The sequence below is a fragment of the Podarcis filfolensis genome (assembly GCF_964270895.1).
Source record: "Podarcis filfolensis genome assembly, chromosome: 3".
In the NCBI taxonomy this organism is placed as follows: Eukaryota; Metazoa; Chordata; class Lepidosauria; order Squamata; family Lacertidae; genus Podarcis; species Podarcis filfolensis.
The window spans coordinates 94,159,960-94,186,682 of record NC_139606.1 but is presented as its reverse complement, the minus strand read 5'-3'; the positions used below and the strand labels follow the sequence as shown (position 1 = coordinate 94,186,682).

At 42.7% G+C, this 26,723-nt stretch overlaps 1 long non-coding RNA gene across 1 annotated transcript in view; it reads right to left on the bottom strand.

Moving 5' to 3' along the window:
• The window catches only part of LOC310758878, a 29,013-nt gene extending 5,277 nt beyond the window's left edge, over positions 1-23,736 (bottom strand). Inside the window, exons 1-3 of the long non-coding RNA XR_014546042.1 lie at positions 23,626-23,736; positions 22,824-22,890; positions 21,058-21,260 (exon numbers count right to left, since the gene is read on the bottom strand). This is a non-coding gene — a long non-coding RNA (uncharacterized lncRNA). The remainder of the gene's footprint in view (positions 1-21,057; positions 21,261-22,823; positions 22,891-23,625) is intronic.
• Positions 23,737-26,723: the final 2,987 nt, after the last annotated feature.

Below are 26,723 nucleotides of genomic sequence, written 5' to 3'. Positions count from 1 at the left end.
ACATAGAATGGGTGAGCCTTGCTTGCTTTCATGCTTCCATAAAAGATAGCGGGTTGTCGCCAATTCAGTTATATTCAGGAGAGCCATTGAAATTAGTGGATCTATGAAATTCATGTTTTCAACGGGTCTACGCTGGATACAACCTAGTGGCCATCTATGCAACAAACCGCTTCTCTTGAAGTGTCTGCCATAAAGCATAGAGGAAAGTAACCTTTTTCCAAAGCAAGGGATCTCTGCCCATAATATACAGAGCTAGTTACTCAATGTCTCTGCATGATCACATGGAACGCTGTGTTCCTGCTCGGTGTTTCTGATTACTTGCTGATGGAAGTACAGAGACCCTCAACACAACAGGAGGAGTGATATATGCAGTAAATACTCTATATCTTCCAGTATCAGAGCTGAGCTGTAGACAACAGCCTGAGTTGGACCAAGAACCAGAAGCCATGGGTGGAAGCCAGTAGTCAGGACTGAAGAGGAAATCAGAACTGAAGGCCAAGCCAAGAGGTAGGTTTGAGGAGCAAATCAGAAGTCAGTGCCAAAGACTACAGGAGCAGGCCAGAACTCAGGAAAACCTTGTTGTTCAATCACAGCTTAGCGAAAACAGGAAGCCCTATTATACTCATTTCTGTCTCTGTTTTGAGCCCTAGAAACTTCTTACATGTATTTGAAACAGGGATGGCAGAAGTTGTATTCGCTGACATACTGGTACCTTTGGTGACTGTAACCTTTGCTGCCCATAGGATACATAAACTCTTAGTTATTCAGCTAGAACCAAGGTACTAATGAAAGAAGAACCACTTTATCTCTGTTCAATACCCCTTAAAGGAGCCTGTGCCAACCTGTGCCAACTGGTTATTAAGACCTTGCATTATATTTAGACTTCACCAGACACCTTCCCTAACGTAGCAGTAGATAATGTTCTGTACCCTTAGCTCTGTACTACAACCACATTGACCCACACTCTGGCTAATCGCCCCTCTGTTGTTTTGGCTGGCAAGCTAAAGAAAACCACAAGGCCTTATTTAAATGTGAAAAAGCTGGGGGGGGGGGCATATAGTGAGGTCAGGAAGCTACTGAGAGCTGCAACTATTTTAACTGCAAAAGAAAGCAGAAGAAAAATCTATTCTACCTTATAACTTAGCTCACATAAGAACAGCACCCTAACTCTAAAGTTTGAGAAAAATGCCTTCCTTCCCTCTCTGAAAGCTTCAGAAACTCGTTATTTATTTATTTATTTATTTTGGTGAAGGACAATTGGACCAGAGGAAATGTGGAGTGAGTTTTAGCATATCTTTAAATATAGTTTATAGGAATGAAATGAGTTCGACTCCCAAAAAGGCTTACAGATCTCTCAAAGCCAATGTTGCTGGACTCCAACTTCCTTCAGCCACCGCCAGCAGGGGCAATAACCAGGGAAGGTGAGAGCTGTTAGTCCAACATCTTGGCAACTCTTACACTAAAGCAGGAGTCAGCAACCTTTTTCAGCTGTGGGCCAGTTCACCGTCCCTCAGACCATGTGGTGGGCCAGACTATATTTTTTGGGGGGTGAAATGAACGAATTCCTATGCCCCACAAATAACCCAGAGACACATTTTAAATAAAAGTACACATTCTACTCATGTAAAAACACGCTGATTCCCAGACCGTCTGTGGGCCGGATTTAGAAGGCGATTGGGCCGCATCCAGTCCCCGGGCCTTAGGTTGCGTACCCCTGCTCTAAAGGAATGTGAGAGAGGTGGAGTGACACAGCACGGATCGCTTCCATTCACAGAAGAGTCGTTCTGGACCCATCCCAACGTGTGCAAGTATGGCTATATGAACATTCTGTCTGTGGTGCTAAAGCTGCGATGGCAAATTCACACTTCCCAGAAAGCATGTATATGTGGACCTCTTTCCATAGGTGAAGAGATAGAGAAATGAGATGTTTTTCACTTTTTATGGATGCATAAATAGACACACTAAGCTGTGTACATATATTAAATTGCAATAATTATGTGACATTGCGATGAACATATCGACATTTCCTTTCATAGAATTACATTCACTGAAAACATTTCAGAATCACCGTGAATTGTACACAACCCCTCTTCTTTCCTTTGCTATTCAGATTACACTCTGCAAGAGTTATTCATTCTCACACTATCTCCATTTGCTTCAATCAATAAATGCATATTGATCTATATTTAAGGGGTTTATCTGACAGCCCTCCTCTAGATTCTCTCTCTTCTTTTTGTTAAAAAGTTATACGATGTGGTGTCCCCTGTGAAGCTAATCAGAGCGCCCATAAGGTAATAATCATTGAACGCGCAAGTCTTGGACAGAAGAACATCCCTTAATTGACACATAAATCTGAGTTTAGCCCTGTTGTTCTCCTGCACTGGGAGAGTGTTTGTAACAGTTAAAACGAGAATGAAAAATATGGGCCTGGAATAAGCGTTGCTTTATCCCTGCCAGGCTGAGAGTTCGCAGTGGTAGCCAGACATATGTCTGGCTTTCACCCACAGATGCTGCTGTGCTTCTGCAGAAGAAGAGAGACAGACCGTACAACAATGGAGGGGCAAGAAGATAACAGTTTTGCTAGTGCCAGGTTTTCAAAAGCGATGGCTCCAAAGAAATCATTAAAACTGGAGATTATTTAAAATGACAGTTTGGGGAATCTACATATTTGTCCTTTCTGAACCTTCATGATACACTTAATTAATATTTCAAGCTTTTCATCGCCATGTAATTTCCCCTCCTGTAGAATCATAAAATGGGTCCAGTGAATTATGCTTAGCAACTTATGTAGCTCATTAAGAAAAAAAATGCTGTGGAAGAAACATATCTGCAATCATATAAACTAATAGCCAGCTCTGAGCTCTCCTCGTATCTCTCTTGATGTAGTCAAACCAGCACTATCTGTGTACAAGAGGGAGGTCTATCAGCAGGCCTGGGAAATCCCCAAGTTTTACAGTACAACTTTTAAAATGAAAAACACCCTAAGGGTAGGGAACCCTCAAGACAGCCCAATGAGGATAGAGAGAGAGGGAGGGAGAGGGAGAGGGAGAGGGGGAGAGTAATGCTGAGTGATGAGGGTACAAAAGTAAAACTGAGGGAAGTGACAGGAAGGGAAATGGAATGGAGTATCCTGGGCTAGGACATGATTGGCTGGAACTTTGGACAGAAGCAGTCAGCAGTGCAATATTTTGTTCCTTATCAGTGGTACAGCAGATAATCAAACTTAACATCTCAGAGCTGCGATCCCGAACGGTTTGGGCCTCGGGTAGCAGTTGCTGTTGGATGAAGAAGAGGAGGAGGAAGCATTTGTGGAGAATGCCAGAAGCAGGGAGCAGCCCCCTGCTGGTTTCCTCTCCCAGTGGTAGACTTTGGGCTCTCAAATTTCAGTGGCGCCCTGTGTGGCGCTAAAATTAGGCACCCCTCTGCCTCTTGCAGGTAGCTGAGAGGCAAGGAGGATAGTAGAAGGGATAAATTATAGGCACCTGGAGGTAAGAAGGGCCTGCTGGATCAGGCCAATGGCAAATCTAGTCCAGCATCCTGTGTTCACTGCAGCCAATCAGATGCAGGGACAAGAGCCCTTCCTGCCCCATGGTTTCCAGAATCAGGGATTCAGAAGCATCATTGCCTCTGAACATGGAGACAATCATGGCTAGTAGCAACTTGATAGCATTATCTTCCATTAATTTGTCCATCTCCTTGCCCTGCTGTTTGACAGATGAGATATATGTTTTCAGGAGCCACCCTGTTTCTGCGACAGTAATTTGTTTTAATTGTTCTAAGTTTCTGGATGTCATATTGTTGTAGCCTGCCCTGGGACTTCCTGTTGAAAGGTAGGTAATAAATCATCATCATCTGTATCTTTCCCACCATTGCTCTTTGCCACACTTTTCTCTTTCTCTTATCTCTGAGAGGAGTAAGGAAAGACGAGAGAGGAAGAGAGACATAGGTATATAAAGGGTAGAGACAACCCTCTTGTCGTCTGGATAGGTCATTTCCTAGTTCACTCCGAGAAATTATTTCTAAATGGCCCCAGGGATGAAAGTGAGATCTGCCCTGAGAAATCGATGGAGTGTGTCCACCCCACCTGCTCTTTCTAACTCATTTTTTATTTAGTGTGAAACATTTAAAAATAGCCCTGTAAATGCAGATTCAAAAGCAGATGCAATTCATTGTCACCAGCTTGCAAGAGGCTATGAATAGGACAGCCCTGCAGTGTAAGCTTGTACGGTGGTACCTCGGGTTACAGACACTTCAGGTTACAGACGCTTCAGGTTACAGACTCCGCTAACCATGAAATAGTACCTCAGGTTAAGAACTTTGCTTCAGGAGGAGAACAGAAATTGGGCGGCAGCAGCAGGAGGCCCCATTAGCTAAAGTGGCACCTCAGGTTAAGAATAGTTTCAGGTTAAGAATGGACCTCCAGAACGAATTAAGTTCTTAACCCAAGGTACCACTGTACTGAGTATGGCAGCGGAGGCTCCAAGTGTAATATTGTCCAAAGGTATTCGATTGCAGGACGGGAACTGGGCTGAAGGTTTCAACAACCCTGCTGTGCTACCCATTGCTATTTTCCTCAAGTTGCAGGTTTGGCTGAAAGAGAAGTACCATATTTTTCCGTGTATTAGACAAGGTTTTTTGACTCAAAAATCATGTAAAAAAACTGGGGTCGTCCTATACACAGGTGGGGGGGGGGAAAGCTGCACACCGCCAGCCAGCTGGTTGGCAGTCCGCGCTCTAGGGAGCTTCCCGCCCTCAGTGGCGTGGGGGGAGCGGCTGCCCACTTTGCCAGCCCACAGCAACAGCCCTGCTGGGGTGATGGCGCGCGTGCAATTCCCCCTTTAAAAAGCTCAACAACTCTCTCTTCATCTTCTTTAACTTTAGTCCCCCCAAATAGGGGGTATCTTATACATGGGGGTGTCTTATACACAGAAAAATACGGGGTGTGTGGGGGTGGGTGTGTGCATATAAGCCCTGCAGTGTGGTTCACTGTTAAAATCCTATTGCAGGTTAGGGGGCTGTGCAGAGTGTGAGAGAAGCTCCTGGAAACCCTGCAATGGAAGCCTACTGTTAACCTTTAAGGTCAGAGGTAGGGCTGAGGGTGATTTGGATTCCTTGTAAGAAAAAATGGTCATACCTCTGAGGTTGCAGCAGAGATCAGACCTTTCAGACTTCATCCCAGGCCAAATTCAACACCCTTGAGTGCCACGCACCATTGAATTTCATGCTGACTAGTTGTACTTTTAAATGTTCACAATCTTAAAAACAAAACAAAAAAAACCCCATAAAAATGAAATTTTGCACGTGAAATAAAACTCAAGTTACATGTATTTGACTTTTAACTTGGCTGCCCCCACTGAGGGGAGGGTCTCTAAAGGTGACCTTAATGTGTGAACTGGCTGATGTAGAAGCAGGTGATCTAGAAGGAATCAATGAAAATGTAAATTTAGAAATGATATATTTTAGCTCTGGCTTTCAGGCCCTCTGTACTGCGTCACCACGGAACATAGGATGCTGCCCTATACAGAGCCAGAAAAAAATGGGTCCATCTCCTTAAAAAGCAGAGACATAACCTTGCCAACAAAGGTCCATATAGTTAAAGCCATGGTTTTCCCAGTAGTGATGTATGGAAGTGAGAGCTGGACCATAAAGAAGGCTGATCGCCGAAGAATTGATGCTTTTGAATTATAGTGCTGGAGGAGACTCTTGAGAGTCCCATGGACTGCAAGAAGATCAAACTTCTCCATTCTGAAGGAAATCAGCCCTGAGTGCTCACTGGAAGGACAGATCCTGAAGCTGAGGCTCCAGTACTTTGGCCACCTCATGAGAAGAGAAGACTCCCTGGAAAAGACCCTGATGTTGGGAAAGATGGAGGGCACAAGGAGAAGGGGACGACAGAGGACGAGATGGTTGGACAGTGTTCTTGAAGCTACCAGCATGAGTTTGACCAAACTGCGGGAGGCAGTGGAAGACAGGAGTGACGAAGAGTCAGACATGACTAAATGACTAAACAACAACAAGGTTTTCACACTCGGGTCTCTTCAAGTTCGGGGTCTGTGTGTTTATGGGTAAGTTGCATTTGCTGCCCATCTGTCTGGCACGCTGCTTTAAGAATCTCGATGCACAGCACTGTACCACTCAGCCACTGCCCTTCATGCAAAGAACTGCACTGCCAGTTACGTTGTAGAAATTCCATGTTTACCGTCGGAGGTGCCCATTATAAAAGACAGCAGAAAAACCAGAAGTGTGTGGGCATGCATGTGCATACATATAAAACACCCCTGCAATGTGCTGCGATGTTCCACGTACCATTGCATAATTCGCCTTACAATGCTAAGCTTTGCCTGTTGCAAAATCGGGCATGTTGGATCGTATGTTATGTCCGCATGCCACTACCAGTCATTATAGTTCTGCATATATTACAAACATTACCCCGGGGCCCTCATGAACCCTGTCGTGCAAATTTTCATAAGGCAATTTAATCCTACCTAGTGGGCACTTAAAACCTCCTTGGGGTATAGGAGCTAAAAAGAAGAACGAAAAGAGGGGATTATGACAATAAGTGCCGTCGAACAGACTGCAGAGCCTTGAAAGCCCCCCTCCCCTTTTTAGAGGTATAAAACCTTCAGCGTCTCAGACTGTAATTCTGTCTTAATTGTTCCGAAGATGCTAGTCATGGTTGTGTGTGTGTGTGTGTGTGTGTGTTTAAAAAAAGGAAGAGGCTAAACTGAAACCCAGAGCCCTTATACTGGTTAACTAGACAGAACACAACAGGTCCTATGACCTACTTTTCCTTTCGACAGTGCAAGTCAAAGTACTTAACTTCAATCACTATCTCATTTACAACCCCCCTCCTTCCAAAAATAAAAAGCATGACAGTTAACACTAATATGATGGTAATTTCATATTGTTTCTGCTTATGAATTTGTCTTCCCGTTATTAATCATCCCTTAAAGTACTGACGCTGCAGAATCCTGACGTTGACCAGCAAACCATGTACTAAGGACAGTAGCACCCAAAAGGAAGGGGCTACGTCGGAACTGGAGAAGCGAAAAGTTTTATTAACACCAGAGGCCCATTAGAGTGCTCTCTGTTCACCTTCAGTGGAGCAATAAATGAAGAGAGCCAGAGAGGAGAGGACTCCTACTGTCTCTGCGCTGGTAATGCACAGCCAAGCTGTAGTCATGTTGTAACGCTTGTAAGAAACAGATGTTCCTTCCCTGACAAATCTCCTTTCTTGATTTATTATTCATTTGCTCAAATCACAATGGAAAGTCTTTGGCCCATTAATTAAATTCCAAGCAAAATAAAATTTGCAGCAGAACTCATTACTGGTAAATGACTTTGACACTTCATCAGATTTGAAGGTAAAATAGGCGACTTTAAGGAAGTTAAAGGTGGCGAGAGCTCGGGCCCTTTCTGCAACCGTTGCAAGATGATAAAGATTGTGATGAAATTTTTATGTTAAGCACTGATCTTGAAAAGTTCGGTTTGGTGTCTTTCCTGCTCACCCCCCCCCTCACCCCCACGCCAATCCCTTTTGCTGCAAGTGCTAAGATCGTTCAAACAGAAGGGGCCCAGATAAAGAGAGGTATTTTAGAGAATAAGAGACGGCGCTGTGAATTAAAGCGCAGGCAGAGAAGTGGGATGTGTTTCGCTTCCTTGTTTGGATACACGTTGCAAACAAAAGCAGCAAGACCACACAATACTGGCAATAGGAATCCAAGAGGCTTCTCGGAGCATAGGCACAATGTTCTATAATATGCAAGGAGTGATTGAAGCAAAATTGAATTTTTAAAAAGAGAGCTGGCAAGAAGGAAGAAATCATTGTGAAATGTGGGTTGAAAATGCTGGGGGTTTTTTTAGGACAGCTGTAATACACTTTGTGAAACTTGGGAATCAATGTGTCTTAACTTCCAAATAATACAAAGGAAATTTGCCTCCAACACTAAGCTCCAGATCTGGTTTTCAGTCTGATAGTACAAATTTGGTTCATGCAATACTGGGTCAGGAAAATATAAAAAAGATTATTGACAGCATTAACTTAGGACTGATTCTATCATCAATGTAATTATAAATAGCCTTTATTTACACCATAAGTATTTGCAGGATTCAGCTGCGATATCCATTAGAACTTGTACCTGAATTAAAAATCTAAAATGGAGAAACTGAGACATTTAGGAATTCAGAAAATAGCACGCCACATCCAGACTAGTACCGTATCACTGGCAAATACTGATTATTTATTTGTAAGATATATCTGTCACCCTTCAGCAAAGATCCCAGGTCAAGTTACAAAAATAAAAAATACATAAACTATAAAATATAACAAATTACTGCAATAAATGAGGAAAAATGTATTTGCCTAGTGAAAAATGTTGCTGTCAGATGAGCCTCTCTGGGAAATTCCACAGCTGAGGTGCTACCACCAAGAAGGCTCTTTCTAGGGTTGCCACTGATCATAACATCAGTGGGGGCTGAAGCCCATTGAGACTAGAAGGAAGTCAGGGTGACCAACAGCAGGTGGAACCCGGAGCCAGTGACAGACAGAACCAGCTAACTCTAGATTTGTCCCCATCCGCTTTTGAGTTCCACTAATGCAATACTGAGACCACGCAGGAAAAAGTTGTCAGCCAGTGTCCTAGACTGGTTGTGAGGAAGGAGTTAGGCAGGAGGGTGGAGGTTGGCAGGACAGTTCCCATTCACCCTAATGGACCAACCTCCATTGCATTACATGGGTGATGGGGCCTTTGGAAGAGACCCGCTAAAGATGGCTAGGCATACTTGGGATAGCAGACAAGAAACAGGGGTAACTCTCTTGCCCTGGCGCCACTTTGAGGATGGGTGCTATATTTTGTTTAATCACCAGGAGGATTTGTACTGAGAGAGTCTTACTCAAAGAAATGTTTAGTGGAAAGCAACCAAAGTGAGATAAGTTCCAAAAACAACACCGGGGGGATGTGGTTGACAACCTGTTTGTTCTCTCAGGTGTCTGAAAGCAGCAGAATAGACAGACTGGCAACAAATGCAGCCTGCTGTGAATGGCTGCAGCTGTTACATTACTGTCAGTCAAGCAGCCTTTGGAGGCATAGGAGTCCTCAGCAAAGAAAAGGTGGAGAAAGCCACACAGGAACACCTAGGTTCTTGCCAGCTGCTGATGCTGCTGGAAACTGGTGCTGCTGGTTCACATGGCATAGGGGTGAAGGTGAGGGATCCTGGTTCTTCCATGTCTTTGAATTGAAAAGCTGTGCCATTGGCTTTGGAGGAAAACGTGGGAAATTCAGAACATAAGAAGCAGCCTTATACCAAACCAGGACCTTGGTCCATCTAGCTCAGTGCTGAGTGGCAGTAGCTGTCCAGGGTTCTAGAGAAACATCTATCTTAGTCCTACCTGACAGGGCCAGGAACTGGGCATGGGACCTGCTTCATGCAATGGATGTGGTGCTCGCCTAATGAGCTGAATCCCTTCCCTCTTCCCCCAATATTGAGCAAAGGGGTAACAGATGTAGCTCATGTGAGCAGATGCTCATTAGGAGTTATTAAGTGGACAATTTTAAAAGTATACTCTTTCTGGGGTGCTTTTCTATTCTGAATGACTCTCAACTCAATACCTTACTCTTCTTTTTGGTGTGTGTGTGTGTGTGTGTGTGTGTGTGTGTGTGTGTGTACCCAGTCATTTCCCTGATGTCTTTGTTTACAGACTTGTCTGTTGGGAGAACATAGCACAGTCATTAATTAAATCCTCAATCACTTGGAGTTCAGGGGCAGCTCTGGTTCCAGTTCCTGTTTGAGTTATTGATACTTGGCCAGCAGTAGCAACAGGTGGAGCAGAATGTATGATGCTCCCAAACAGTGCTGGCTCCCCCTAGCCTTCACGAATGCATTTGGTGAACTTATCTATATTTTGGACAGAGTGGAATCCTGGTCAACTGCATCTCACTTATCACAGCAATTCTGTTTTTGCTGGGGGGACACTGATTTTACTCATTAAATAAAATGAGTGTGTTAGTGCACAGCTTTCTCAAATTGTAGGGATAGTGGCAGACACTCATTGATCACGGTAGGTATTCAATTTGACCACAACCATGACCATAACAGGTGTGACACAGGAGATGTCTTGGTAAAACATGGGGCTATGTTTATTTAAAGGTATGCAAATTATCTTCTGTGTGACTGTGTGGAAACCTAGCTATTAACAAGTCAGTTCAGGCTAATGGTGTCACATGAAAGGGGGTGGCTTAACTCCATCCCCTTCTATCAGCCCCACACCTAAGCGTGGGTAGGAGGCTTTCCTGACCCATCCTGTCTCAAGGCCCAATAAATCAGTGTGATTGTCACAGGTTAGCCACAAAGGGATTCCTCACCCATCAACCTAGAATGCAAGCCTCAGGATTCACCTTGAACCTGCTCTGTGAAACTGCAGCCCATGCTTACCAGGTATGACCAAATTTATTAATACTATTATTATTTAAATTTCTATGTCACTTTTCCATATGAATATGCTCGAAGCAGCTCACAAGGGTGCTATAAAATGCATATCAATACACCGTTACAATGACTATCAGATACTAAATCATTTCAAAACACTCCAGCCAATAACTCGATTTCATTATATGAACATTTAAAGACATCAAAAACCAAAGCATCAATCAAACATATACATCAACCTAGTCAATACTGCCAAACCATCAAATTAACACAATGAGAGAAACAGAGCAGAGTAGTAAAAACAAACAAACCCACAAACAAATATAAAAACCCCAGTCAGTGAGGTCAATAAGGCAACTTGAAAAAACATCCTATTCAGCCCTCAAAAGGCAACCAGTGAAATTTTCAAAGTACTTGGGAAGGGGAGCACTGCAAAGAACAGAAGAGGCCATCAGAGGGGCAGAGTGGGTTTTAATAGCCCCCTGGCCTCCAAGGTTCTGGCATAATGTGTGAGAGCATGCTATGTGACTAAAAGCCATGCCAAGATTTCAGCCTTGGTGCAGCTGTAAAGGCCTGCTGCTACCAGAGCCCTGGGAGCTGGATGGCTAAGCAGAAAATGTCCTGGACCCTTTGGCATTCTTAGAAGAGTGGGAGAGAGGAAATTCAAGGCTGAGGCAAGGGCTGCACAGCCCTGATGAATCCTCCTTTGCACACCTTGATTAAGTGCTTGCAGCCCTAGCACGTTCCTGAAGAGCATTTATGCCTGAGGGCTTGAGGGTTCACAGAGCCTGTGGCCTTCCAGGTGTTGCTGGAATCCAACTCCCATCATGCCTGACTATTGGCCATGTTGGCAATGGCTGATGGGAGCTGCAGTCCAGCAATATCCATAGGGCACCAAGTTTTCCATCCCTGATGTAAGGGGTTTGGGGAGTGGGAGTGGGGCTGAGAGGCCACCTGAAATTGGCCAAGTGGAAATAAGGCAACTTGTCCTGCCAAAATTAAACAGATAGGGAGGTGACTGGTAGCATACCTAAATGGAGACTTGGAATGGGGACAGAGTCATGGAGGGAGGTGCCTGGTCTGTCCCTTCTAAAAGTCCTCTCCCTCTTCTTCCTCTTCAGGGGGAGAGTGAAGCAGCAGACAAGATGCTGGCCATGGGAATTTGGTGGGACTTAACCTGTTTAGGAGAGAGAGAAAAACCCCACTGTGGCACCAGACCAGGTAACAGTTTCTAAAAACTGCTGGGGAGATGGAACAAGGAAAGGAAGCCAGAATGATAAACGAATGCCATTATTTCAATATTTTAAAAATGGGAAAAGATAGAATCAATATTTCTGAAGAAGAGGAACTTAAAGAAGTCACTGAACTATCTGAAATGAAAAGGATGCACCCGTTGGTTCTCAAAGACAACTGCAAATAAAAAAAGCAATGGAAACTTGGGTGAAAAGAAATACAGTTGGAATTATCATTTTATATGAAGAGGATGGTGTGTGGAATGTAACGCTCAGAGACAGTTATAAATGCAACTCACTTATATACTGACTATTCCCCAAACTGTTTAAACTGATGACCTGTGATTTAAACAGATTTATTTCCATTGGCATAAATGCAGCTAAATTGGCTTAAAGTCAAGTTCCTTGGCTTAACTGTATTGAGGATAGTTACTTAGAGTCAATCAGTATTTGCTTTGATTTATTTGTTTTTAATGGGTTCAGGAGCTTCAATGCACACACAGATTTCTGTCTGCAAAAACTGCCCTATTAAGCGGATCCACCTGCATCTTAGTTTGGCTCCTTACCCCTGCTCAGGAATCAACTATGCAGTCTCATGTGTAAGAGATCCACTTGTGCCCTTCTGAAAATGCAGAACTCTGGATTAAGGAAATCATGCAATTAATTCATTGGAGATATGAAAAACAAAAACCACTCCACTAATCACCACGGTTTTCCTAGTGAAATGGTTCTAAAATGTTTTGTCCAAAATACAGCCACCCATACTTTATTTTTGTTGTTCAGGTGAGCCTAACAGTGGACCCCATTTTCTAATTTGCTTCTTCCAATATTGTAACAGACTGTGCTCTCCATGAAGCCTGCCTTGTTCATTCTAGTATGGGGGGCGGGGGGAACTAAAAGAATATGGCTTTGTGTACCAGAAGTGTGGCAGCTCTTCAGAGGCTGTGGTCCAGGTGGATATCTCCAAGGACAGGGCCTATTCAGTAGTGGCCCTTCCCAGGGAGACTTGCCTGGCACCATCCTTGTGCACTTTTCACCACAAGATAAAGAGCTTTTTGTTTATTTATTTCACCACATTTCTATACTGCATGGTTATAATAAAACCTCAAAGCAGTAACCTCTGCAATCTGGACTTTTGTATTTTAAATGTGTTTTTAACTTGGGGGGTGCACTAAGTTCTGTTTTTTTTGTACATGTACCCCCTGTGGGTTTATGTTTTACTGTGTATTTCAGTTGCGGTTTTTTACTTGTTTATTGTAAACTGTTCAGTTGTTATAGAATGCCATAAATGAAACCAAAGAGAGCATCTTTTCAGAAGCCTTTTACATGGACAGAACATGAAATTTGGCCTGACCAATGTTAGAACTTGCTTCTAAACCTGCTCTGTTAAACCCATGTGGGTGGATGCCATTAGACCCAGGCATCTAATTATCAGATATCTTGTTCTTCCTTGCTCTCTAGTTGGGTAAAGTCCGGTCAACACATGCAAGCTATCACATGCTGCACCATTAGGATAATCTGCTCCGCTTCGAGACTGCAAGTGTGTCTGTGGGGCAGGGGAGGTGATTGCATTTGTGGATACCACCCCACTTGATAAACTCAATGCTGGTTTTGACCTTTAAAGCCCTATGCGGCCTAGGACCCTCATACTTACGGGACCGCCTCTCCTGGTATGTCCAGCAAGAGGAGTAGTAGTAGTAGTAGTAGTAATAATAATAATAATAATAATAATAATAATAATAATAATTTATTTATTTATTTATACCCCACCCATCTGGCTGGGGTTCCCTAGCCACTCTAGGCAGCTTCTAACAAAATATTAAAATACAGTAATGCACCAAACATTAAAAGCTTCCCTAAATTGGGCTGCCTTTAGACCTGGCCATGTGTACACATTGCACATGAGATTTCATCTGAAAACTCCACGTGTCACAAGGCGAGTGTAACACTTAGACCAACTAACCAACGAAGGCATAGGAAAGAGGCAGAGGATGCTGGCAGGCTGGTCCACAGTGACTTCAACTCAGCACCCACCTGCTCCCTATTTTCCTGTTTGCTTACCTGGAACCTGGTTTACTGGACTTCCCCCACCCCTGACCTCACTTTTGGATCCTCAATTGCTCCTCCCAGTGAGACATTTTGGAACACCTCATTCTGCTCAGCTGCACTCTACATCATTTAGGATAGAATTTTACTGGGAAAATATATATGAGTCAGAGGGAATTTTAAACAATTGGAGGTGAAAATAATTTTCGAACTTACCTTGCACACAGCATTACATTAGTTTTATGAGTTCCAAAAACGTGTTTGAATTTTAACATTCCCCTCTCCTACCATCTCTGACTCAGGAATTCACATAAAGTAACATAATGAAATTTTGAATATGATTAATGTAATGTAGAGCTTAAGTTGCATTTGCCCCCAATGTTTCAACAAACCATTATTTTTTTATGGTGTTTATATACAAAAGAAACAAATGGTTGGTGATCCAAAAGTTAATATTTTCAATTGAAATTGAAACAGATTTTAAAACAGGCACAATTTGAAAAATGAAACAAGCAGCCTTGTTAATTGTTTTGTAATTATATATAGTTATTTTAGTTAAATTGTATTTTCAGCTGAATTTTATGCTAAACCACAATTTTACTAAGAATTGAATCAAAGAGCAGTATACAAATTCCAAAAGGAATTGTGGTATGTTGACTTAAACAATTTCATGTCAGTCAGATTATCCAAAATAAAAAGAAAGCAAAATTTATGCCATCCACGTTTATATTCTAAAGTTTTTAGAGAGTGATAGTTCTAATACCTTAGGAAGTAAATAACTATTCCAATTCAACCCATTAATTTAAAAGGCACTTCTTCAAATCTGCTAAACACCTCCCCAAGCAATCCAGAAGGAACATGTGACTTCTTTAAAAATCAGGGCAATCTAATCTAGACCACCAGAAAATAAAGAAATTAATTATATCAATCAGTCAGATTTTTAGTGTTGTAGCTGATGGCCATTGCAATATAAATCATAATAAACAAACACAACCCAATAATAAGTTAAAACATATCCCATTTTCAGAACTATGAATTATCAAAACAGAAAATTGTAAAGTTCCCCAAATCACGTAGATTAAAAAAAAATCCCCAGTGGCCTCAAATCAAATTCAATATGAGCATGTCATTGTCACAGCACACACATGGCACGGCAGAGTCAGCCTAAATTGAGCTCTTGCAAGTCCCACTGATATCGTAAGGGGGTGATTTGCAGTTCAGTCCTGGACACGTTTCCTCAGAAGTAAATCCCATTGTTGCACAATGGGTATTTCTCTGAAGTGAGTCTGCAAAGGATTTCAGCAATAAGCATGTGTTTCATTCTCCCATGGGGCCTAAAAAGTGTCAAACTTTAATGTGATCTTGTTCTGAGCTAATAGGAGTTATGCATAATATTATATAACAAATTATATGACAAGTGGCATTGCATTGTTAGCCTTCCAAAGGTATCAGACTTTCTTTCTTTCTTTCTTTCTTTCTTTCTTTCTTTCTTTCTTTCTTTCTTAGGAAAAACATTCAAGTAATTGATAATATCAGATCTGAGAGTGGTCTCTAGAAGAAATTAAATCTGGGGACTAAATATGAACACATATATAGACGTACATTTGAAATGCTACCTATTTTGTGTGATTGATATATAATATATATATATTACATTGCATTATAAATCTTTCTTGAACTTTGATGTCGGCTGCACCTAGTTCAATGTAAGTAAATTATTCTTTGTGTGACTGCCTTTTACTGTATGAGCTGTCCCCTAAATATGATTTAATTTAGAAACAGAGAGAAATGGTCAACAGTCTTATGAACGAAAGGATGCTTGCCGCAGGAAGCAGGTCCTGAAAACAAATGCCGTTTCTGTCCTGCTTTACAGAGGTCGGCGCAGCATCTTAACAGCAGCGGCTGTCTCCAAATGCAGCCCGTCTCCTTCTCTCTCTGTGTATATATTCAATTAGGGAATAAAACCAAACTGAAGGGGGTTAAACATTGTCTGTATTCCCAGTTCCTGGTGCCCCTCAATTCCCACTGGGTTTTTTTAAAAAAAATGTAACGAGAAGAAAAGCAATTAACGGGCTTAGGAAGTAAAATTTTCCATATGAGACTTTGCTTTGCAAAGAACCACGGATTCTTTCCAGGGGATGCGAAAGGAACTGAGCTGAGAGGTTTTAGTTTTTTGAAAACCACATCTATATATGGTTATATTTATATGTATCTTAGAGGCTAGGAAACAACTCCGCTAATATAATAGCCAAGACTATGGCCACCGCAAGCAGAAGCCAACACAAGGAAGATCAAATGCCCATTTATCAGCACCAGAGGAGAGTTTGGCTTTTTATAACGTATTGTTCCCTATTCCCTGCGAGGCAGCTTTGTTTGATAAAATGCTGAGTGCAGTGTAAAAATATCCCTTCTCTCTGTAATTTGCACTCCTCTCCATTTAAAGCTATTCTTGCTGCAAACGAGAATTGAAAGCTGCTAAAATTAAGTGGTGTCAGTTTTCAATGACACTTTAATGATAGAGCGCTCAGCAAATGAGATGAGAATGAATCCCAGCATCTCGGCTAAAGATAGTAACTGGCGTTAAACAGCATCATGCTCCAGCTAGGCTACACTTCATCTGCTTCATTCATATTTAGTAAGGAGCCGAAATTGGGATGCTGTAATTAAAATGGTCATAAAGGGAGAAATGTAAATGTCTAATGCAGATAACGTGAAGCAACACAAGCTGGATAAGTCAAAGCTCCTCATAGAGTCGTCACCTTAAGGAATAAAGGTCATTAAAAATAAATAGGAAACAAATTATCTATTTATTTATGCAAAGTAGTTGCACAGAAAAGCTACCAGAGTGGGCTTGCCCACAAAACCTGTGTCCTCAGGCGTACAATTGGAAAAGGCACGGCACAGAAGGAAAAGGGGATAAGGAGGGAAGAGGAAAACAAACCCAGGAACCAAATTGTTGATGGTGCAGATAAAATAAATAAATCAAGAATAAGTCATGATGACCATCTCAGATGGAAACAGGCAGCTCACACTTCAACAAAAAGGGCATGGCGACTCCTAAGGAATAGCACGGCAATCCTGATCCATGACTCTCAGGGTTCTAGTTTCTTGAAAACGAGCCTACAGAAATAAAAATGAGGGGGGGGAATGAGGAGCTCCCATGCCTTATTAAAGGCATATGGCATGCCATTTCACACAAGAGTTGTAAAAAAAACCTCTTTGTCTACATAGGGCAGCAGATCTTATGAAATGCCTTCCATTAATTTAATGTCATTCTTTCTAGTCTGAGTACAGACTAAGAGCCCTTAACAGGTTACTTAATTAATTAATACCTTTAATTGGACACCCTAGGAACTATTGGTTGAAGGGTGGTATAGAAATGTTTGAAACAGGCATTTATGGACAAAGTAATAACTGTACCTCGTAATCTGGGTCTGGAGAGGCAAGACCCCCCCTGCACCCGAATATGATTGTACGAGAAAAACATACCGTAAATTTGGGGGACATCAAACTACATGCAATGTTAGTTTGGCTATAATACAAAATGTTACAGTACTTGCGGTAATTTATAGTTTTGTCTGACTTGAAGTTCTCAGTCATTTCCATATTAGCCTGTATACTGATTTTAGGTCCATATTTTCAAGTGTGGATATGCTGTCCATTTCAAGATTGAGACACACTTTTAAGAACTTAGTAAATGTTTGGAAGCACCTGCTTCCATTCCTAGTTCTTATATGTTTAGCAAGGTAAGTCTCTGAAATCTTGGATGCAACGGGATGCACACAATTGGGATACAGAGAAAGGGCAAAGGACAGAGGCAAGGGTGGATGAAGCAACCATTACAGAAAGGATAATATAGTGTAGGATCCCTACTTTTAAATAATAAAAAATTAAAGGTGCCCTCTGTGAAAATCCCTGGATCTATCTGCCTACAATTTGGCTGGCTCAATCCACCATGAAGCAGCTGCTATGCCAGAAAATTCCATCCACTTCAGTGAAAGGAAAAAGAAAGCTGTAGCCTCCCCCCCCTTTTTTTTTACGTTCCCCACTATAGTAAATGGGGACTTTTTAGGATCTAATTTGATCCTAAACAATGAGTCAAATGAGAGCAGCTGTGAATCAGATTGGGCTGCTTCCCAAAGTTATAGATACAAGAGGAACCTTGTGGCTGGTATATAGACCCTTTGATATGCAGCCTAGGCTATCAAGATCTACCAGTTACTCCAGGACACTGCTGAGCCACCTTGTATCGTTTGCCTCAAATGCAGGATGGCTAAATGTGGTTTTGAAACCCATGCATGTCTCTTTCCAAGGTGCTGAACCCACCTTCCTCTTTGCCAGCCTGAACTACTATTTGTTGCATATGAACTGTTGCCCTTCCTCTTTGCTCCAGTCTTCCCTTAGTTCTGCTTGGTTTCTAAATGCTTATCGCAGGTGGCCATATAAGGAAATTTCCCAATAATAGCCTCCCCATCCCCACTACCTCTGTGCTAGTAACTGTAACTAAGGTTGTAGTCCAAACAAAGTGGGCATTGGGTGGCCTGGGTTTTGCCTTCTATGTAACTAACCACCTTTTCCATTCTGCAACAGTGGGGTATTAATATTTCAGGCTACAAAGACGTTTTAATCAGTGTCAGCCATTTTGTGTAAATAAGCATTCTAAACATCATACATTGTGCTGTTTTTTTGCTAATTCACCAAAACAGTCCTAGTAGTTTGGGTTAATTTCTATTAAATAAGCAAAACAGCATTGGTATTTATTGCAGAGTAAAGGCACCGTGGGTTAAACCACAGAGCCTAGGACTTGCCGATCAGAAGGTCAGTGGTTTGAATCCCCACGATGGGGTGAGCTCCCGTTGTTCGGTCCCAGCTCCTGCCCACCTAGCAGTTCGAAAGCGTGTCAAAGTGCAAGTAGATAAATAGGTACCGCTCCGGCAGGAAGGTAAATGGCATTTCTGTGTGCTGCTCTGGTTCACCAGAAGTGGCTCCCATGGCCAATAAAGCGAGATGAACGCCGCAACCCCAGAGTCAGTCACGACTGAAGAAGAAGAAGAAGAAGAGTTTGGATTTGATATCCCGCCTTTCACTCCCCTTCAGGAGTCTCAAAGCGGCTAACATTCTCCTTTCCCTCCCTCCCTCACAACAAACACTCTGTGAGGTGAGTAGGGCTGAGAGACTTCAAAGAAGTGTGACTGGCCCAAGGTCACCCAGCAGCTGCATGTGGAGGAGCGGAGACGCGAACCCGGTTCCCCAGATTACGAGACTACCGCTCTTAACCACTACACCACACTGGCTCTCTAATGGTCAGGGGTCCCTTTACCTTTAAACATATTCATTGCAATAACCACTGTGGCATGTAGCTGTCTCCAGTAAAGATCTTCAAAGTAATAGTAAGACTGTAAGATATGTGTTGCACAATGGATGAAACAGTCTTTATTCAGGGTTGGGGAACAATTGGTTAGAGTGTGGTACTGATAATGCCAAGGTTGCAGGTTCGATCCCCTTATGGGACAGCTGCATATTCCTGCCCACAGCGGGTTGGACTAGATGATCCTTGGGGTCCCTTCCAACTCTACAGTTCTATGATTCCTAACCCTATATTGAGAAGTACTGGGGGAAAGTTGTAGCTCAGTGGTAGACCATCTGCCTTGCATGCAGAATTCCCAGCATCTCCAGGTAGCTCTGGGAGAGACCCCTGTCTAATAATACCCTGAGGAGCTGCTGCCAGTCTGTGTAGACATTAGTGAGTGGGGTGGACTAGCAGTCTGACTCAATATACTAAGTTCATAGTAACCTATGTGTATGTTGATTTCATTGCGAAAGGTCAAACTCCCCCAAACATTTTTTTTAAAAGCAATGTTTTTATTTATTTTCATGGTACAGAAGACAAATTTTGAGAAAACAATTTGTTACGACGGTAAACAAAAAAAAAAAAAACTTGCCCTGACAAAAATTTGTTGACTTCAGGAGTGCTTCTCATTCTGCAGTTCTCAGACTTTTATATCCTGACCTGCTCTTAATTATAGCCAATTAAAGTCTTTGCATTCCAGTCAGTGGGCTTTACATTAGGTACATGATTCCTTGGGAATGTAGCAATAAAGCCGAAAGACCAATGCAAAGCGTTTCTGCACGGACCTTTCACACACACACACACACACGCACACACACACACACACACACACACACACACACGGAAAAGCAAGGAGACAAAATAACTATTGAGTGAGACAGGAGGATGGGAGGGAAATCCAGTATTGCATCAAGCACTAGCCTCAGGTTCTGTGACAGCAGAAATAAGGTGACATGGAGCCATACATGAGTGGACAACATGTCAGCTACACAGAGGCCTTTTTTATCCTCACACATGTCCCCTAACCGGCAGCTTACCCCCTTCAGACACAATGTTAAGAGACGCAGGAAGAATGTTCTCTTTTTGAAAAGTGTCACATAAAGTAGCTTACCAGCTTGGTTGGCAGAAAATCATATTTTCTGATATCTGATGTCACATTTTATTAGATTTAGGCTACTATTATCCTACTTACTTAGGGGTTTAAAAGTATCCTTTTTATAGCTAATGCCACAGGTAGAATGTTAAACTGGTGGCGGGGTTTTTTTGCAGTAAAAAGATGAGACTGTTCTTTGCGTGTGGCTGTAGATTTTTTTAATATTTAAAAAAATCTTTCTTTTTTAGTGCCTTAAACAATGCATTTTTTTATCAGTGTTTTTCATCCAAGGTCCTTTAAAACTTTTTACCTGTTTATTAAAGTCTTCCATTACATATAACTTGAATCTCAGTTGTGAGATTAGACATACGAAAGAAATCACAATATAATATTTGACACAGTTATAAATGATGGATAAGAAACAAGGATCATTCTGATGTCTTTTTAAAAAGTAGATTGTTCAGAAACAGTGGCGTAGCATGGGTTGTCAGCACCCAGGGCAAGGCAAGTAATTTGCACCCCCTAACCCGTGGATTTGCGCCCCCTAACCCGTGGATTTGCGCACCCTAACCCTAACCCCCAGATGTTGCGCCCGGTGCGGCCGGCCCCCCCTGCACCCCCCACGTTACGCCACTGTTCAGAAACCACCCCCCTCTCCGAAAAAACCAGGCACTTACACAAAATAGGAGACAAAAAAGTCAACATCCCTCCCCCAGAACCCAGGGAAACAGTGGTGGCTAGTAGCCCCTGGACCTGGTGGGGCAGCCTGTGGCCAATGCGGCCATATAGGTGGGTGCAATAAGGTCACATGGATGGGAAAAGGGTCACATGGGTGGGGCCAAGTTGTTTTGGTTCTTTTCCCATCCTCCTCCCTTGCAGAGATGTAAAAACAAAAGAATTGCAGTACTTACTAAGGTTGCCATGTGTCCTCTTTTTCCAGGACACACCCTCTTTTTCTGGGGTAATGTTTCTTTCCGGGGAGATTTTTTAAAATTTGCCAAAATGTCTCTGGCTATACTTTCTGGATGAGACATAGACATAACTGGTGGTTGAAGATTTACTTTCCTCTTCTCTTCTCCTGTCTCTCTCAGCAATATATCACAGCTTCTGTAGCCTACATATAGTAGGGGTATTTAAAATGAGTCATCATAGCGTCCTCTTTTTTGCAGTTTCAGAAACCTAGTGTCACTCATGCACTAACAGTGAAATCCAGGACAAGTCTCAATTCAGTAGGGTTTATTTCCAGGGGAATAGGATTGGAACCCAAATGATTGATAGATTGATGATAGATAGATAGATGATAGAAAGATAGATTTAGCCATATGAGAAATGTTTTAATTAATTAATTAACAGCCCCAGTGAATGGGTGCTATTTCCATTCATACACCGGTCTCCTTAAAGACTGCCATATTTTGCTTATCCAGAAGCAGTGAAACGGAAGCCAAGATGCTGCTTCAGGGCGATTGACTTGGATTTCAGTGCTGGCTAACCCCATTCATTTGTTAGATTAGAAAGCTGGGAAAAGGTTTCTGTTCATTTTGTCAGCTTGGCTTTGGTGATGCAATGTCCATTCATTTGAAGGACCTTCATATGGGTTGAAGTTTGGCAGGTGACACAAGAACTGGATTGTAGGGAGGGCTCAGGGGAACAGGCGGGAAATAGACACCAATTGTGCTCTCAGAGTCAAGCCAAGAGGCAGCAATGGAGTATCAATCAGAGGGGAGAATCTAGGCAAGTGGGAGCAGAGAGAGTGGAACTGGAGAGGCTGGAAGAGACTCAGGTTGCAGGAGAGAGCTGTGTAGGATTTTGGAAGGTAGGAGCAGGGAAGAGCTGGGAGCCTTTGGAACCAGGGCTGAACTAAAACTAGGAGGTGCATGGAATGAAGATTGACTCCTTTGTGTAATGACCTCCCTTTCTTCAGCAATTTTTCAGACAGCCCTGTGAATGGGACCCAAATGTTCACCAACTCAGAATGAAGGCAGGAAGCAGTGCCCTTACATTGACTTGGTTTTGTTAAATCATCAAATGCCAAATCTGATCAGCTATGTGGTGTCATCAGGAAGTTTTGCATTCCAGCCCTTACTCCGTTTTGGCTTTGTGACATCATCCATACTGTCAAACCTGATTGACTGCAGGATGTGACATCATCATATCACCTATATAATCCCTGAATTGGCCAAGATTTCCTTAGGAAAGCCTCCACCCCTGTTTGGAAGGAAAAAAATGTACCTGTGCTGCAGGCAGAAGAAATAAATACTTGCAAGCTGCATGTGAACAATGCAAGGAAATGTAAACCTTGGAGGAGGGTCATTAAACTTTTCACCAATCCTAAGTCTCCCCTCTTACCCTAAAAACTAACTGGTGAAAAAAACGGTTTGCTGCACAGCACACATAGATGGACACCAGCCAGCAAAAGAGTGGGCCAATTCATATACAAGTGAACAGCATGTGGACAACAGGACAGAATGTCAGAGATAAAACAAGAGCCAGAAACAAAGAACCAAGAGGTAAGATTGATGGGACACAGCAGAGCAGAGCCAGGAAGACTTCCTTGCTCAAAGTCTCAGCTCATACAGCCCTTCATGCCATTTTACTGGTGAATGCCTTTGAAAATCATTGGTATGCTTTTTTAAAAAATATATATATATTCTATACAAAGTTTGCATAAAGTACTCACAGTTGGGCAGAAAGGGATGGTATGGGATGCAATGGCACACAGCAGGAATGAATGGAACAGTATAGACCTGTGAGATTGAGATAGAATGATCTGGTCAGCCTATCCCTCTTAAAGATATCTCAGGTTCTATCTGTTCAGAACTGTTTGAATACTATATATAAGCCTTTAGACGAGAGTAACTATCCCTACTTATAAAAGCAGTAACAGGCACTCTTGGCTCAGAGAGGACCTTCATCCTATTAAAAGCAACTGACTAGGTTTAGTTGCATTTCTCTTTGGTATCAATGGGACTTCAATGCGGTGACTGAGTTTTGCTGGATTTTGCCCATGGGTTTTGACGCCAATGGAAAACTCAGTAAACTGTGGGGATGTCCTGATTGTGTCCTTCATCGTTTAACCCATCAATGAACTGTCTCAGCAAGGAGAATGGTCTTCATTACAGAGGTGAATTAACTTGATAGTTGCTTGACTCTTGTTCATTGCATAGCTTTAGGAGTTGAATGCGTGACCTCCAAGAGCGCCCTACTCCAGTAGAGATTTTATCTCACAATCAGCTGAGATTGAGAGTTTACCAATATTTAAAGAATGCCACCGAGCACCAGGTTCCATGCGTTTGTCTCCTGTACCCGTCCAATTAGAAAAATAATCCATTACAGAAAATCTTGATTAAAGAGTTGACTTATTCTCTGCTTTGATTAAAATCCAACATTACACTGAAATCAATTGTTCGGTCTTTTTGTGAAACCTTTATAAAGTGCAGATAGAAGACCAATTGGCCGGTTCTCCCTTAGTTCCCACTCACCTTTCCGTGTCCTCTGATTATAACATCCAATGAAAGAAGGAGCCATTATTTCGATTGCTTCCCTCCATCACTCTTGCTACTTTTTTTTTTTTTTTACACAATGCAGGCCTGCCTGTCTCTGCTGAACTTGGGGCTCACTTTCTCTCAGTGCAATCCTTTTTAAAGGCCCTCGTGCCAGTGGCCATCACAAAAACATATTGTGACAACATGGTCCCTGGGCAAGTTACGTGTTGCATGATAAGCAAGCTTCCCTTTTGTTTGCTTGAACTTAAACTTATTGCCGGTCAGTTTCATTAGATGACCCCTAGCTCTGGAAAGCTTGCAGCGAGTGAATAGCATTTTGAGAGAGATGGGCTCAGATGTCTGCCTGGCCATCATCAACTGTGCCCAACTAAAGCATATTTTGATTACAACACGGAGTTGCGGGAAATAGCATAAACCAGCCCTTGTCCTTAGCTCCCCATAGTTCCAGCCTTTGAGTTGGTTCAGGGATGGGCAACCTCAGGCAGAATGTGGTCGTTTCCCACTCAATAATGACAGACACGGGTTCTTTCAGAGGAAGGTCAGAATTTATTCACCTGTGCAGGGGCAGCAGCGAGAATCATTTCTCCAAGGCTGTGCCCCGTTTGCTCTTTGGGCCTCCTTTTTATAGTATGTGACAAAAAGCTTACACAATATTACTCAAGCAAGCAAGCAAAGAAAGTGGAACTTTACAGAAGCAGGCAAAAAACAAGAGCTTCTCTAGCCTTCTCTCCCCCCTGCCCTGTCCTGTCTGCCCCAAACTGTGAGCATGTGCAGATTTCTTGCCCAAACTGCAAACATGCAAGTTTAAAAATGGACACTAGTTCATGCCGTCTGACGGCACAGAAGACACCAGTTAGCTCATCTTCTTGTGACTGACTTTCTGGCATAAATGGCTTATACGGCACTTTCTGCTAGTCTCCAGGGTGGGGGCTGTTGGGGGACATCTTGCCTCATTCTACACCCTCACTGGGCCTGCTTTGCACCCTCACTGAGGGTTTTTGCCTAGCTGGAAATGTCCTTGAACTCTGATAATGATTTTGTTTGCCTGGATGAAGAACATGGAGAGACGTGTGACTATGCAGATAGGGAGAGGTGTGTGAGTATGCAGAAATTAGCTTCCTATACAAACCAAAACATTCACATTTGTTGCCCACCCACTGCTGGTATGTGGCGTTCAAAAGGTTTCCTAGAAGGGATTATGGCAAAAATCGGGTTTAGATGCGACAAGTTCCAAAGCCATCAACACCGTAAGAAGCATAAACACAGGACCTCCACATGCACAGTGGGGCTGCCGCCTCTCCCCCCCACTCATGTGCCCCCCAAAATTGGCTTGGGGGTGGGAGTGGAAAACCTAAGGGTTGTGCGGAAGGAGAGGAGGCGTGATCATTCCTTCTGGCAAGCTGAAGTGCTTGCTGTGACAGAAGAATCAGAAGAGCACAACTGAATTCTTCCCTCAGAGAAGACAAGTGAGACCTGCAACAAAATGTTGCAGTTTGAAGGGTCTCCTATTTAGGGTTCAGACCATGCCCCCTTTGCAGTGTACTCTACTCCTTTCTCCCGCCCCATCTGACTTCCTGTTTTTTTCTCCCAGGAGCCAGTCAGCATGTTCAGGCCTTGCTGGGCTTTTGGTTTGTTTCCTCCCTTTAAGAGTCCCCTCCCCCACTTAAAGATTGTTTTGTATTTTTTAGCGTCTTGACTTGAGGTTCCCCACATCTGCTGCTATGTTCTTCTTGTGCCTGGATGGTACTGTTTTGGCTACATCAGGACAGGCACATGGATAATGTGCTTGCGATCTGTGTGCTTAAAAACAAACCCCTGATGTTTATCTGAGTTGCTTTGTGCTCTTTCCTCTTCAGCTGTAATTTTGATTTTGAGTTGCTCTGTATAAAACAATGCTCTGTGTCCATCATTCTCTATAGTGGGGGATCCAAAACTGGCTATAGCTTTCTTGCCATTTGGTCAACAGGGATGAAATTTACAGGCCCAGGAACCTCTGCACAGTGGACTAAGCCTTCCAAACTGCAGGCAAATAGAACTAGGGGCTTTTTGTGGGGGGCGTAAAGGAGATTGTAGGGTGGGGAGTTGTCCCTGGTTTTTTCTTATTTTAAAATAATTAAGAGGTGACTGGGTGGTATACATTTTTTAAAAAAGCTTTGCAGATTCACACCAGCTCTGATACTTCTCTTTGTAAGGCCTATCTAGAATGTTGCCTGTGGAATTCTGAAGAGCTCTGTGGTTTTCCTTTGTTAGAGCGGAGCCACAGAAATATTTTTTTTCAACTTAAATGAAGCTTTAAACTTTAAAAACAACAACCCTCAACTGCTGTGCTATAACAAGAAAACAAAGCAGCTCAGAGCTCTTCCGAACTCTGCTGGCAGCATTTTCACAACCTCATTTCTTGCAGAGCCAATGGATCTAGAGGGCTATAGAGCTATAGGAAAGCAATGGAGTTGCAGAATATGGGGCCTGATTTGGCTCAGGGGGGTTTACTGACATTGTGCTTTGACTTGGGGTGGGGGGAGAGATGCAAAATCACCTCAATACAATACCTTGTGTCATTATTCAAGCCCTGCACACAGCTCATGCACACTCATTGTATATTAGCACAACCGGACAACCTACCGCTATCATGATGTTGCTGGACTCCCAGCTCCCATCAATACCAGACAAAATGGCCAGCATCTGGAGGCCACAGGATTCCTTTCCCCTTTATATAGCATGATATGATGGAACTGGCTATAAGAGAATCAGGCTGCATTCACACAGAGGGCCTAATTATTTTTATGTAGTTGTAAGGCAGAAGGGAAGCAAATTTAGGAGCCAACGCCTCAAATCCTTTTGAGAGTGTCCTTTTGGATGAAGATGTAGAGCACACCAGAGAAGACGTGCTGGCAAACGACACAAAAATAAAAGTGGCAGAAAGTATTTCGTCCCAACACTTTGCTATCGCGGAAAAGCATCTTTTGTGTAATTAAACAACAATGACAAAAAGCCACTGATTGTGGCAGAAGAAAAGAAAAGCAGACGAATGGAAAGCAGAGGGAAAATGTCAGCTGCAAAGCTCTCATTTTGGA